The following is a 14,423-nucleotide window of genomic DNA, read 5'->3' on the forward strand; positions in this document are numbered from 1 at the left end:
TAATAAACAAAGCTGTCAACAAGCTCAGAACTAGATTAGGCAAAATTGTCAAAGAAACAGTAAAGATGAGCATGTCAGCAGAAGTTACACAAATTGAAATTCAAAAAGAAAAAACAAAGCAATGTGGGGCTCTATTAAATAATGTACTATGAGAATAATTACAATCTGAATAGAAAAAGAAAAAGAGAAAGAATAAGAGGTAAAATAAATAATACTTGTTCATTACTTTTTTACAAAATCCGAGTCAGTCCTCAAACAGAATAAATACACACACTCAAATTGCATTAAAATTGCTGAAAATCGGAGACAAAGAGATAATCTTGAATTAAGATCAAGATGAGTACATGAAGACTTTTTTTTTTTTTTTTTTTACAAAAGAATGGAGAAAACAAATGCCGCATCTTGTCAGAAGCATATAACCAGAGGTTGTGTATTTAAAATGTCAAAAAGGGGCACTACAGCATTCTGAATCCTGTGAATATATTTTTAAAATGAAAGACAAAGATTGCATTAAATTTGTGGGTCACTTGGGGTGGTATGAGCATTTTAACTATGGTACATCTTCTAATTAATGTACTCAGAATATCTTTTCATTTTTGTGTGACAAAAAGTATTTTATCAGTTTTTGATATGCAAATCTTTCATCTTCTTTGAAAAAATATTTATAATATTTATTCATGTGGGTACTATAGTAAGTGGGCCTTTTTTAAAATTTCTGTTTTACAAAGGTCATTGTTAGTATACAGGAACAATTTTCTGTAGGTTGATTTATATCCTTTAATATATTGTATTTGTTAGTTATTAACAGTTTTTTGTAGTCTTTATCAATTTGTACATGTAAAATTACATAATTGCAAATAGGTAATTTTAATCCCTTTCTAATTTAAATGTATTTTATTTCTTTTATATCATTATTAGAAGTTTTATTTTAAAGTATGATTTTAATAACAAAGTTTAGAGCAGGCATCCAGGGAAGGTCCTTGACTTTGTATATAATTTTTGACTAGGAAATCCAAGGGGACATAGAAGATGACATGATATTATGGAAATATCTAGAAACACAGCAATCACCAGTTTGTCCTCTGTATCTGTGAGTCTGGTTCTGTTTAGTTTGTTTGTTTCTTTTGTTCTTCAGATTCTGCATATGAGTGAGGTCATATGGCATTTGTCTTTTCTCTGACTGACTTATCTCATGTAGCACAATACCCTCTCAGTCCATCCATATTATGGCAAATGGTAAGGTGTGTTTTTAAAATAGCTGAATAAAATTCCATGGTGTATATGTACAATAAATTGTTTATCCCATCATATATTATGGAAAAGTAGGTTGCTCTCATATCTTCACTCTTGTGAATAACGCTACCATAAACAAGAGAGGTGCATAAATCTTTACAAAATTGTGTTCTGATTTTCTTTGGATAAACACCAACAAGTGCATTTGCCGGGGCAAAGGATTGTTCAATTGCTAATTTTTTGAGGGTCTTACATGCTGTTTTACATAGACACTGTACCATTTTGCAATCTCATCAAGAGTGTTTGAGGGCTTCCTTTCTTCCACATTCTCACCCACATTTGTTTATCTTGGTGTGGGCCTCTTTACCTCATCTTGCTTCAGACTCTCTGAACTTCCTGGACTTGTATGTTTTCTTCACCAAATTTGAAAACTTTTAGTTATTATTTCTTCAAATAGGTTTTAAATCCTTTACTCTCTCATACTCTATGATGAAATGTTACACTTGATGCCGGGCCAAGGTGATTTAGGGTTTGACTTAGGGTTACGATTAAGGTGAGATTGAGAGTTAGTGTTGAATTTAGGATTAGACTACATTTAGCTTGTATAACAATATCTGTTAATAACAAAACAAGTAATACCAAGTGTTGCAGAGGTTGTTAGGGAAAAGGAACTCACATACACTGCTGAGAGGAATGTAAATTGGTACAGCCACTATGGGAAAATGTATGGAAGATCCTCCATATTAAAAACATATTAAAATCCTCCAAATTTAAACAGATTTACCATATGACACAGGAATCTTTCTTTGGCATCTCTATCACCATAATTTGAAAGTGTTTTTCTGTAAAGATATATACACTCAATATTCATGGCAGCATTATCATGGTGGCCAAGACATGGAAACAGCAAATATATTTTCGATAGATGATTGAATAAAGAAGGTTTGGTACATATATACAATAAGATATTACTCAGCCATGAGAAAAGATGAACTACTGACTTGGCAACAAAAATTGATCTTGAGATCACCATACTAAGTGAAGTAAGTCAGATAAAAAATATTGAGAACCATAGGATTTCACTCACACATGGGATATAAAATCTAAAGCAACACACAAACACGATTAGAGGAGACTCAAGGACACAGAGAAGAGTTTAGTGCTTACCAGAGAGAAAGGGGAAGCAGAGGTGCATAGGGATAGAGGGAGTCATAATTTGGTGGTAGAAGGAAATTTAACTTTGGGTACTGAACACAATGCAATATACATGTGTTGTATTTGTGAAGTACGCACTTGAAACATATGTGATAGTATTTGATATCACCCCCAACAAATTTATTTTAAAAATTAAAAAGAAACAAAATTTAGGAACAAAAGTTACTTACTGCAATGCAGTGACATTCAGTATATTTATAATAGTGTGGAATTGTCAACTCTATTTAGTTCCGAGACATATTTATCACCCTCAAGAAATGTTTTCTTCTTAGGTAGTCACTCTTATGCTGTACTTTACATCTCTATGACTATTTTGTTACTACCAGGTTGTTTTTTAAACCCATTCCTGATTTTCACCCAGCACCCCAAACCCTCTCTATCTGGTAACCATCAGTTTGTTCTTGTATCTGTGAGTCTGCTTCTGTTTTATTTGCTCATTCACTTTGTCTTTAGATTCCACACAGAAGTGAGATCATGTGGTACTTGTTTTCTTCTGTCTGACATATTTCACTTAGCATAATAAGAGCCTCTTGGTCCACTTATGTTGTCCCATTGGGTTGTAGTTAGTAATACTGTAATAACTGTGTATGGTGTCAGGCAAATATTAGATATATTGGATGATCAGTTCATAAGTTATATAAATGTCTATTCACTAAGAAACTCGAAATTTATTTCTATTCCTCTGGCTCTGTCAATCTGTAGTCTACTCTCTGGAGAGTGAGCTGGAACTGATGATTTACTTCTAGAATACAGCAAATGGGTTGTGATGGTACTTCTTAAAGTAGAAAAGACAGAGACTGTTTCTTGCCCACCATCTATTTGCTTATTCTGATAATGCAAATCAGCCATATTGTGAGTTGTCCTTATGGAGAAATCCATGATACAAAGAACTGAGGACACCCTATGAAGAATAGGCATTGAGGAACTGAGGTTCTATATCCACAGGAAAAGAGACTTGCAAATAATATTTTAAGCAATTTTGTAAGTGAATGCTCCAACAGTCAATCCTTGAGATAATTCCTGATGCCTAGTGAGACTTTCACCATAAAATCCAGCTATTCTATCCTCAGATTCTTGACTCTCAGAATCATTAGATATCAATGGTTGTGGATGTGACTTTTTTCCCTGCTTTATCGAAATGTGAGACAATTTGTTACTTGTGTTTACATTGTACAATTCAATGAGTATGTTTTCAATTATAATTATTTGTTTCAATTATACATCCTAGTGATCAGAGGTCCAAATGACTCCCAAAAGATCACTCCACTAATTTAGTACCTTTCTTCTTCCTTACATATTTAGTAAACCATTGTTAACCATCTTCCCCATGCTGCATTCTACATCTCCATATCTATTCTGTAACTATCCATTTGCCTGTTATTTTTCCTATCCTCCAAAGCCCCCTCCAATGTAGTAGCCCTCAAATTTTCTCTGTATATTACTGCTGTTTATTGTTCTGAGTTTATTACTTCTTTTTTTGCTGTTACTGTTTATTTTGGTCTTTAGATTCCATGTGTACTTGAAATCATACAATGATTGTCTTTCTCTATTTGATCCATTTCATTCCGTGCAATACCCTCTCGGTTCATGAAAGCAATATCTTTTTCTATCCCTTTCTCTTTAGACTGTGTGTGTCTTTTAATCTGAAGTAAATCTCTTGTGGGTAGCACATGCAGGGGGCTTGTCTTCTTATCAATTCAGTCATTCTACTTTTTGGTTGGAGTATTTTTTTTTTTTTTTACATTTGTGGTACTTGTTAGTAGAAATGTAGTTATCACCATTATTTGTTTCTGTTTTTGATACATGTTTTTCTTCTTAAAGAAGTCCCTCCAACATTTTATGTAATTCTGGCTTGGTGTTGATACATTCCTTTAGCTTTTTTTTTTTGACTGAAAAGCTCTTTATCTGTTCTTCGACTCTAAATGATAGATTTTCTGGATAAAATATTCTTGGTTGTAGATCATGGTTTTCCATCACATCAAATATTTTATGCCAAGCCCTTCTGTCCTGCATAGTTTCTTTTGAGAAATCAGCTGTCAGTCTTCTGTCCGCTCCTTTATACATCAGTAACTGTTTTCTTTTTGCTGTTTTTAAGATTCCCTCTCTGTATTTAACCTTTGCCATTTTAATTAGGATATGTCTTGGGGCGGCCCTCTTTGAGTCCCTGTTTCTTGGGACTCTGAGCTTTTTGGTTTGTATGTCTATTTCCTTCTTTATGTTAGTGTATTGTTCTATAATTATTTCTTCAAGTCGCTCTTCAAGTTCTTGTTTTTCTTCAGTTACCGTATGGTATGGATATTTTGAAATGCAATTGTGACCAATAGGCTCTATGGATGGCTTCTTTTTGCTTGCCTTTCTAGTTGAGTGTACTTGGCTTCTCCAACCTCTGTGTTGGTGTTTTGATGCTCTTCTTTATCCACTTTGTTCATTCGCCCTAATATACACTTTATCCCAGAAATGCGTTCTTCATTTCTGACTGGTTCCGTTTTATAATTCCCATTTCCATGTTTATGTTTTTTATTACTTTGTTAAAGTTCCTGGTGAATGCATCTACACTACCCCTAAGTTCATTGAACATCTTTATAACCAGTGTTTGGAACTCTGCTTCTGTTAGATGGCTTCATTCCATTGTTCCTGGAGCTCTGTTCTGTTCTTTCATATGTTTTTTCTTGTTTGTCTTCTCATTTTGGCTGCCTTTCTGTGTCTGTTTCTCTGTACTAAGCAAAGCTCCTAAGTGTCCTTGTCTTATTAGAATGACTTTGAGTGGTAAGTGTCCCGTGGCATAGTCCTGAGAGGTTTTCAGCTGCAGGCCAAATTTAGCCCCAGCTGAACTTGGGACTCCTCCATGGCCACCTGTTAAGATTCAGCAAGCAATCCACAAATGCTATGCTGATAGTTGCCTCAAGAAAATATCCCAGAAATGGAAGACAAGTGCTACTAATGTGAGTCTTGGCCCTGCTCATCAAGGAACTCCTAATTTGCCAAGGACACAGCTGGATGTGGCTTGGATGCGGGGCACAAATTGGAGGATGCAGAGTTTCAGGGAATCCTCTAAATAGAGTGATCTATGTTATCCTGTTTGATGATATCTCAGCTCTGGCGACGCTGCATTTGCATATTTCTATTGCGAGAGGGCCTCGTCTCTGGCCTTCACTCCGAAAGCTCTCTCTCTCCCTCTAAGTCCCTAGTGTCGGGCACAGAGCTGACCTAGTGCTGGTGCTCAGGCAGAACAGGCCCATCACTGCAAAAGTCCACTTGCAGACATGGACCCATTATGACGTGTCTGCAGCTGCCAGGAGCTGCAGCCTCTGTCACCGTCAGCTGCTCGTGACAGGGCAGCCTCGCATCCTCACCCTGTCCTACCTCCTCCTGTTGCAAGGCGATTTCTTATTTTTCTCCCTTGTTGAAGGACTTATCTAGATCCTAGGGGACTTTGCTTGCTGTTTCTCGATGTTTCTCTCACAACTTTGATTTGGTCTCCTGAGAGATGAATGAAGCCCTATCATCTGTACAATTCTTTCTTCCTAAATGTGGATATTATTCTTAAAAGATAATCACAAAAGCACCCAATTCAAGCTGACAGGTGTCTTTCACACTTCTTACCTTCACTATCCATATTCACCTTTCAATAAGTCAAATATGTTTTACCTTATAAACATCTGAATCATCTTCATTATTCTTCACTACTCACAATAATGCCTCTTATACGAAAGCCATTTTACACATCCAAAGTTTTATTCATTCTGTGGCCAAAATGATATCTTGGAACACAAATAGACACTTCGAACTTTGTTTATACTCTGAATAGTCATCAAATAACACCAAGCAGTGTCACATCAAGGTCTCCAATGTCAAGCCAAATCTGATCTCTATTTACTCCTTGATTCATCTTTTACCAGAATCCCTGTATGCTCCTCTTCTCTGATTACATTATGCGTTCAGTTTTTCAAACTGTCAAATTGCTTCCTACATGAAAAACACTCCAGCTATCATCATTAAAAATTCTATGAAACTGCCTTTTTCATTTGCATCATGCTTTCTTCAGAAACTATTTCTTGATGTCCTAACTAGGTTAAATTGCCTATTTAGAAGCCTTCATTTTTCTCCTTCATAGACCCTATCGCAAAATAACTTTAATTCTGGCATTATTTCAGATGAGCAAACTTTGGAGGCATTGCAGTCTCAGTTCTAGAATACTTTGATAAAGTGAATATTATAATATGATCTCACATTTTTTTTTGGTTTCCCAGTGAACATAAAGATATGTTTATATTTTACTGTAGTCGGCTAGGTGTGCATCAGCATTATGTCTAACAAGGCAATATATGTACCTTAATTAAAATAACTTATTGCCAAAATATCTAACCATGTTCTGAGCCTACAACCAATCATAATCCTTTTGCTAGTAGAGGGTCTGTCCTTGATGTTAATGGCTGTTGACCTATCAGAGAAGTAATTGCTGAGGGGCAGAGTTGTGGCATTAACTTCTTAGAGTAAGACAGCGACAACCATTGCCATATCGGTTGACTCTTCCTTTCATAAACAATTTCTCTGAGGCATGTAATGCTGTTTGGTATATCATGTTATCCATAGTAGAACTTTATCACAGTTGGAATCAGTTCTCTCACCCATAACTGCTGTTTTTTTTTTTCTTCAGCTATGATTATGTAATATTCTAAATATTTGTTGTTATTTCAACAGTATCCACAGCATCTTCAGTAGAAGAACATTCCGTCTCAAAGAACCACATTCTTTGACCATCCATAAGAATAAATTCTGACCCATTAGAGAGTATCATGAGATGGCAGCAATTCAATCATGGTTTCAGGTTTCAGATCTAATTCTCATTCTCTTGCAATTTCCACCATCTGTAGTCATTACTTCTACTGAAGTTTTGAGGCCTCAAAGTTATCCATGAGGTTTGAAATTAACTTTGTCCCACCCCTGTTTTTGTTGGTATTGGATGCCTTCTCATGAATCATGAATGTTCAAATGGCCTCTAGAATAAGAGGTCTTTTCTAGAAAGTTTTCGATCTTGTTTTGCAGAGATCATCAGACGAATCACTATCTATGGTATGTCAAGCCTCATTAAATGTACTTCTTAAATAATAAGACTGGAAACTCAAAATCACTCCTTGTTTTAGAATGGGTTTTGTGCTAGCAGGCATAAAAAAACATATTAAACTCAGCATCCACCTCCATCAGAACTCGTAGGTGACATGGTGCTTTGTGGATGAGCAGAAATATTTATTAAGATTAATTTTCCTGAGTGGGACTCAAAATTAGGTTTAAAATACTCATTAAACAGATGTGCTATCATGAGGATGGCAATTCCATTTATAGAACACAGGCAGAGTAGACTTAGCATAATTCTTAAGGCCCTAGTATCAATGGAAATTAGCATTGGATTCAGCTTAAAGCCATCATCCATTTATGTGCTAAACAAGAGAGTCAGCCTGTCTTTGGAAGCTTTAAAGCCAGGCATTGACTTTGCCTCTCTAGCTGTGAATGTACTACATGGCATCTTCTCCAAAATAGACTCTTTTGTCTGCACGGTTGTTTAGTGTAGCCCTCTTTATTGGTCATATTAGGTAGATCCTTTGGATATCTTGCCTGAGGCATGTACGTGAGCTCTTGCTGCTTCACCCTGTACTTTTTGTTACTAGAGTCAGCTTCTTTCATTAAACCTTATGAACCAACCTCAGCTGGCTTCAAACTTTTCTTCTGAAGCATTCTCATTTCTACACCTTTACAGAATTGCAGTGACTTTGAGCCTTACTCTGTATTAGGCTTGGGCTTAATGGTATGTTGTGACTTGTTTGGTCCTCTATCCAGACCACTGAAACATCTTCCATATCAGCAATAAGGCTGTTTCACTCTCTTGTCATCCCTGCATTCACTGGAGTGGTGCTTTTAATTTCCTTCAAGATCTTTTCCTTTGCATTCACAACTTAAAATAATGTGTTGCCTATACTTGTCGATAACCATATTAAATTATGGATGGCCCTATAAAATGCCTCCAAAGAACTAAATAAACAGACATGAAAAATAAACTAATGAGCAAATGGGAGAGAAAGACTAGAATGAAATCATAATTGTCCACCAAGATTCTTCAAGTACAGAAATTACAAGGTAAGAAACAAATCAATTACAGATGGAGACACACCCTTTTTTTAAGTTCAGACAGCAATGCCTTTCTGCCTCAGCTGAAGCACTCTAGCCAAGTAAGAGGCATTTGCTAAATCTTTTTTGGTAAAAGGCATTAAAAACATTTTTTCCTATAATCTTTAAAAAAATAACCTTAATGTCAGACTTGGAAAATGAAATGGAAAAACTAGATATCATTAATTGGGATATTGTTATTTATTATATTTGAAAATGATGTAAATAGAAGCACCATTTATAATAGCCAAAGGAGGAAACAACTAAAATGTCCATGGTGAACAGATATACACAACACTGTAGCTATTGTTAATCTGTACAATATAACATTGTTAGGTAATTAGAAGAAATACAGTCCTGACACATTGTACGACATGGATGAACCTTGAAAACATTTTGATAAGTGAAGCATACCAAACACAAAAGATGATTTATTACCTGATTGCCTTTGTATAAGATATACAGAATAAGTACATCCAGAAAGACAGAGAGAGAGAGAGAGGGAGAGGGAGAGGGAGAGGGGGAGGGAGAAGATGGAGGAGAGAGAGAGAGAGAGAGAGAGAGAGAGAGAGAGAGAGAGAGAGAGAGACAGAGCAATCTAAAGAAACCCAGATCAGGCCCATTAGAAAGCAGACAGGGGGATCGAGAGAGAGAGAGAGAGAGAGAGAGAGAGAGAGAGAGAGAGAGAGAGAAATCAGGTAATTGGTTGCAATGAGCTAAAAGCAAGAAGGAAATGGGAAATGAGTGCTTAACATGTAAGGCATTTAAATTCAGGTGATGAAAAAGTTCTGGAACATAATAAATGGTGACAGCTGCCCAGCAATGGGAATACTTAATGACCCTGAATTGTAAAGCTTCAAATGGTAAGCTTTGAATTATCAGTGCTTCACTCCAACAAAAATTTACTTAAATTAAATTTAGGTTGAAATGTGCATATCAATTCTTTAAGTTTCCTCCACACTCTTTATAGTAGTTAACCTTTTAAATAGACACATTAAAGCGTATTACTTACAAGTGATATTTAAATAAAATTATTGGTTTATCTAGTAACACTTCCAGTTCTTTATTGGTGACTTCTTTGTTACCTACAGAATTTTCAATCTACTTACTTACTAAAAGGTAAAAAATAATTTGCTAAGTGATACTCTATTTTCAAATACATATAATGGGTAGAAACCTTTTTCTCAATCAAGTATATTATCTGAGAGGTAGGGGTATTGACTTTCATAGCAAATAATCAAACAAAATAAATGAGTTCATGGTCGGATAAATGGAAAGATAAATTAAAGGCAAAATACATATATTTTTTAAATATTTCCATAACCTCAGTCCTCAGTGTCCTCACTACCTTCCCTCAATCTGTTTCAATAAACAAGAAATGGAAAAGATATCATGTAATGTTTGATATTTATTACATAACCCCCCAAATTAAAGATTTATAATACATACCCATCTGTTACATTAATTTTATAGAGAAAAAAGAAAATCCATTTGATAAATCTTTTCTTTGAATGTTCTAAAAGCATTTTAATGAAATAGAAGTACTTAAAATTTAAAATCATATTTTGTGGGAGCAAGATAAGCTTTTCTCAAAATAAGAACAAGAAAAAAATGAGCCTCTCTTTACACTTATGAGTCTTTTCTATGGATTGAAGCAATCATTGACTTTGTAATAAATGCCAGGCAGAGGAGTTTCCAAAGTTGTAGGCTACAACTAGGAAAAGAAAAGAATACTGTTTTCTAAAAATTCTTTAATGGAATCATTTTTTTTCTTTTCTTTTCTTTTTTTTTTTTTAAATTACTAAAGACCAACTATGCAATAGTATAATAAAATTAGGTCACAACTAACACTTGTTACACAATTTCAAAGTGATTCAGAAACAGCTTTTTCCTCTCCCATATCATATGTATTCATAAAGTTGGAAACTCGAAATACCTAGATGCTCAGCTGCCATGTTAGGTCATTTGATAATAAATGTTTCTAAAGCTCCTTTCATAGCAACAATAGCCTTCTCTTTGTTCTGAAAACAGGTTTCCATAACAAAATTGACCTTATCTTTAAAATCCCTAAGTTCTTGTACCAGTAAGATTAATAACTGTGTTGCTATAGAATTGCTGAAAAATAAAGTGATCAGATGTTACCATCAATAAATACCAACTTAAATTCCCTTAGGTCAAATGACGAATTGAACTAGTATAAGAAAATCCCAGAATGTTAATGAAGCAGACATAAAGGAAAAATGTATTGCTCATAAAGACAATGTACCATATCAGTGAAGCCAAGAGAAATTTGTGTAAATTGATTGATTCCAAGAGTGAAGAATTGTTTAGAAAAACAACAGGTAAGGCAAACATGATAACTGGTGGAAAATTAGATATAAGTATACAACTAAATCTGCAAATAGAAAAGTGAGTTAAAATGAGAAACGTTTTAAAATGAAAAGTTAATAAGTTGTACAGTGATTCAATGACTGTTACTTACAAAATTGTAACAAAATAAGCAAAACTATTTTACTCAAGGGCTGAGATGAGAAAATGGGGACAAATGACTAGAGAACGTCAAATGGAAGACTATGATGACGAAACAAATGGAGCATCAGCATCAGAGCATCAGGGATATAAATACTAGAAGAAAGTATCTGAAACAGAAGAAACTGGAGAGTATCACTGAGTATGGCAAGCAGGGAACCCTAAACTCCATACTCTTGCTTTAGAGCAAAGATTAAGCTATCAAAAATTGCCAGTATTAAATTCTCAGAATTCTGGAATCTAGTCAGGGACTTGCAAAACCAGGACGAATATTAATTGAAAAAGAGGATTTAAAATTCAGATAAGAAGGAATCTTGGCACTTTAACTCACTTGGCTATGACCTTATTTCAACTTCAGTAGTCTAAAAGCAGTGAAAGGGAAGTGAGTCCTCACATACAATGGATCCTCACACATTACAAGCTTTTAGAATGTATAAAATTGAAAGGCAAAAGCATATGGCTGGAGAAAACACAACCATCAAAATTTCAAATCCAACAAAACTGTTCTTCAAAAGTGAAGGAGAATTAAGACATTACCAACTAAACAAATGTTGAGCAAATTTTTACTAGGAGGACATTTCCTATAAGAAGTACTTAAGAGAGTCTTTAGAGGTGAAATTAAAGAAGAGGACAATAATGTGAGCTACAAATAAATTTTTCAAAAGCACTGGTAAGTGAATTCACATGGATAAATATAAAGGACATTTTAATTTTTCATTTGTAACTACATTTTATCATACAGGATATAAAAGACAAGTGTTTTAAACAATAAATGGACATGTAGATTAATGGACCCATGTGTAAAAGTGTAATGTGAAAAATAGGAAGAATAGCACTGTATAGGAGCAGAGTGTTTTTCAAACTAAGTAGTTTCAAACTGTATTTCTATAAATATAAAATGTCATTTGAAATCTCCCAGTTAACTACAAACAAAATAATTTAAAAATGTACAGAAAATGAAAAGAGAGGGGAACCTAAGAGGTGCACTGGATAAAATGTCATTCACAAAGAAAGCTAGTAATAAAGAGACTAATGAACAATAAACATATGACACACAAACAGAAATGATGAAATGGCATTAACAGACTTAGAGTTCTTTCTCTTTCTCTCAAACTCTGGCTGATGTAAGTTAATTTAAGTCTCAGATATTTTTGGACATTTCTCCTTTTCATCAATATCACTTTCAACAAAGCAGTGTTGATAAAAATCTGCATGATTTTAATGATGCTCAAGTGCCTTCTTATGCTCAGATGCCTTTTCACTTGCTTTGTTCCACATTGCTAGTGAAGCCTTATTTCTAGCAGAATGGGTCACACAAAAGATTTGTGTCCGAGGATTATATTACATGATAAGATGTCTTTGGTCAATTTTGGGCAACAAGAGGTTGGGGGTTGGTCATCAGTCAACTACTGATGATTTTAATATTTCTAAAGAATCGTTTCTTCTGGAAAGGTCTAGGTTCAGTCTGTAAAGTAAACATAATGTTAGCAGAAGCTTTGTTTATGCATTTACTACATAATTGTGAAATGCCACATAGGACAATTAAAGTTTATAACATCAAGCACAAGTAGAATCATCAAACCAAATTGTATTAATTTTTTCCAAAAGATAAACCTATCCCTGTTGTCACCCAACTGAAATGGTCAGTGATCAGAAAAATCCAAGGGGTCAAGTGGTTTCCTTTCTGCTACTTTCTAAATGAGATTCTACTTCATGAGACACAAACGTTTAGACATACAAAACCAGATATATTAAGTACCATGGATAGACCTCTTTGTCTTACTAACGAATAGCATGCAGCATTTCAGTTATCTCTTAAGACCTTGACTAAAGCTACAACAGCTGTTTGTTGTCATGCAATGGAGGTGACATCATCACTAGTGATGTATCTAAGGTAATGGAGAGATTCCTAATTGCCTGTTCACAGGTGGGTCAGACAAACATATTAGCTAACAATTGGGGTTTTGAGTCTTACTGAAAGTAAAATATGGAGTCGAACTGAAATTAGAACAGGATGTACTAGTGAGTCCCTATGACTATGGTGGTATGGTATGACCTTAGGGTGGCACACTCAACATCTTGTAAGAAGGTCAGCAGTGGCAATCGCCTGTGAAATTCTGAAGAAGAAATTAGCTGTGCATGCCTGAGTAAGGGTATGCATCACAAGCAGTTGATACCTATAAATCACCTTCATAATAACAATGGTGACTTAAAATAAGCAATCAAAACACAAGGGAGTTGACAGGCTTAGAACAACAGTGAATCTAGAATTATCAGAATGCCTAAGAACGAGATTCTTATGACAAGTATAAAATAATCATAAGAATTATGCTTAATAAATGTCAGTATTTAAAGTTTATACTTGTCTGGTCCAGATCCTTTGGTGGAAGCAGTTTTTTAAAAGGTGTCAGTAGCTTCCTCTCATGGTCAGACACACTTGATGTCAGGGTTTGGTGGGCTGAGATTAGCCTTTTTTTAAGTAGAAAACACATGTTCAAGACTCGAGTCCCTTGAGCTTGGCTGCAGAGAAATTCACACACACACACACACACACACACACACACACACACACACACACACACATACACACACGATCTTGGAAAGGACCCTTCAGAGAGATTTGTCCTAGATTCACATTTCCCACTGAAATAAAGGCTAATCACCTGAATGGGTTGAGCCGATGCATTTCAGTATGGTGCTATGGGATGCTGAGTGGAGAGTTATATTGTACAAAGTTCACCTGCTGCCTCACTGGTGCTGCATGTGATAACGAGATGAGTAAAATTTCCACTGCATGGGTAACATAAATGGCTAAGAATGTTCCTGCAATGTCTTCACAGTCTAACTGTTCACTGTAATATTCAAAGTCAAAAATATCCTTTCTGCTTTTGTGTACGTACCCTAAATGCAATGCCATGTTATTGTAGAAATAGACAAAAGGGAAATAAGTCAGTTTAGATAACCCAGAGCTGGCAAACTGTGCAAAGTTCAGTATAAATCCTTTTTTTCATTGACTTTTTTAAAATCCAATGGTCAATTAATGGACATTTGGGTTGCACCCATATTGTGGCTATTAAAAGTAATGTGGCAATAAACATAATAGTGCATATAATTTTTTGAATGTGTGTTTTAGATTACTCCAAGCAAATAATCAGTGGTAACATTTCTAGATCACTAAGTAGTTCTACTTTAAAGAAAGTTATTTTTAACTAGTGTTGACATTACATATTACATTAGTTTCAGGCATACAGCATAGTGGATAGACATTTCTATAATTAATGAAG

Source organism: Pteropus alecto, unplaced genomic scaffold (genome assembly GCF_000325575.1).
Source record: "Pteropus alecto unplaced genomic scaffold, ASM32557v1 scaffold257, whole genome shotgun sequence".
NCBI lineage: Eukaryota > Metazoa > Chordata > Mammalia > Chiroptera > Pteropodidae > Pteropus > Pteropus alecto.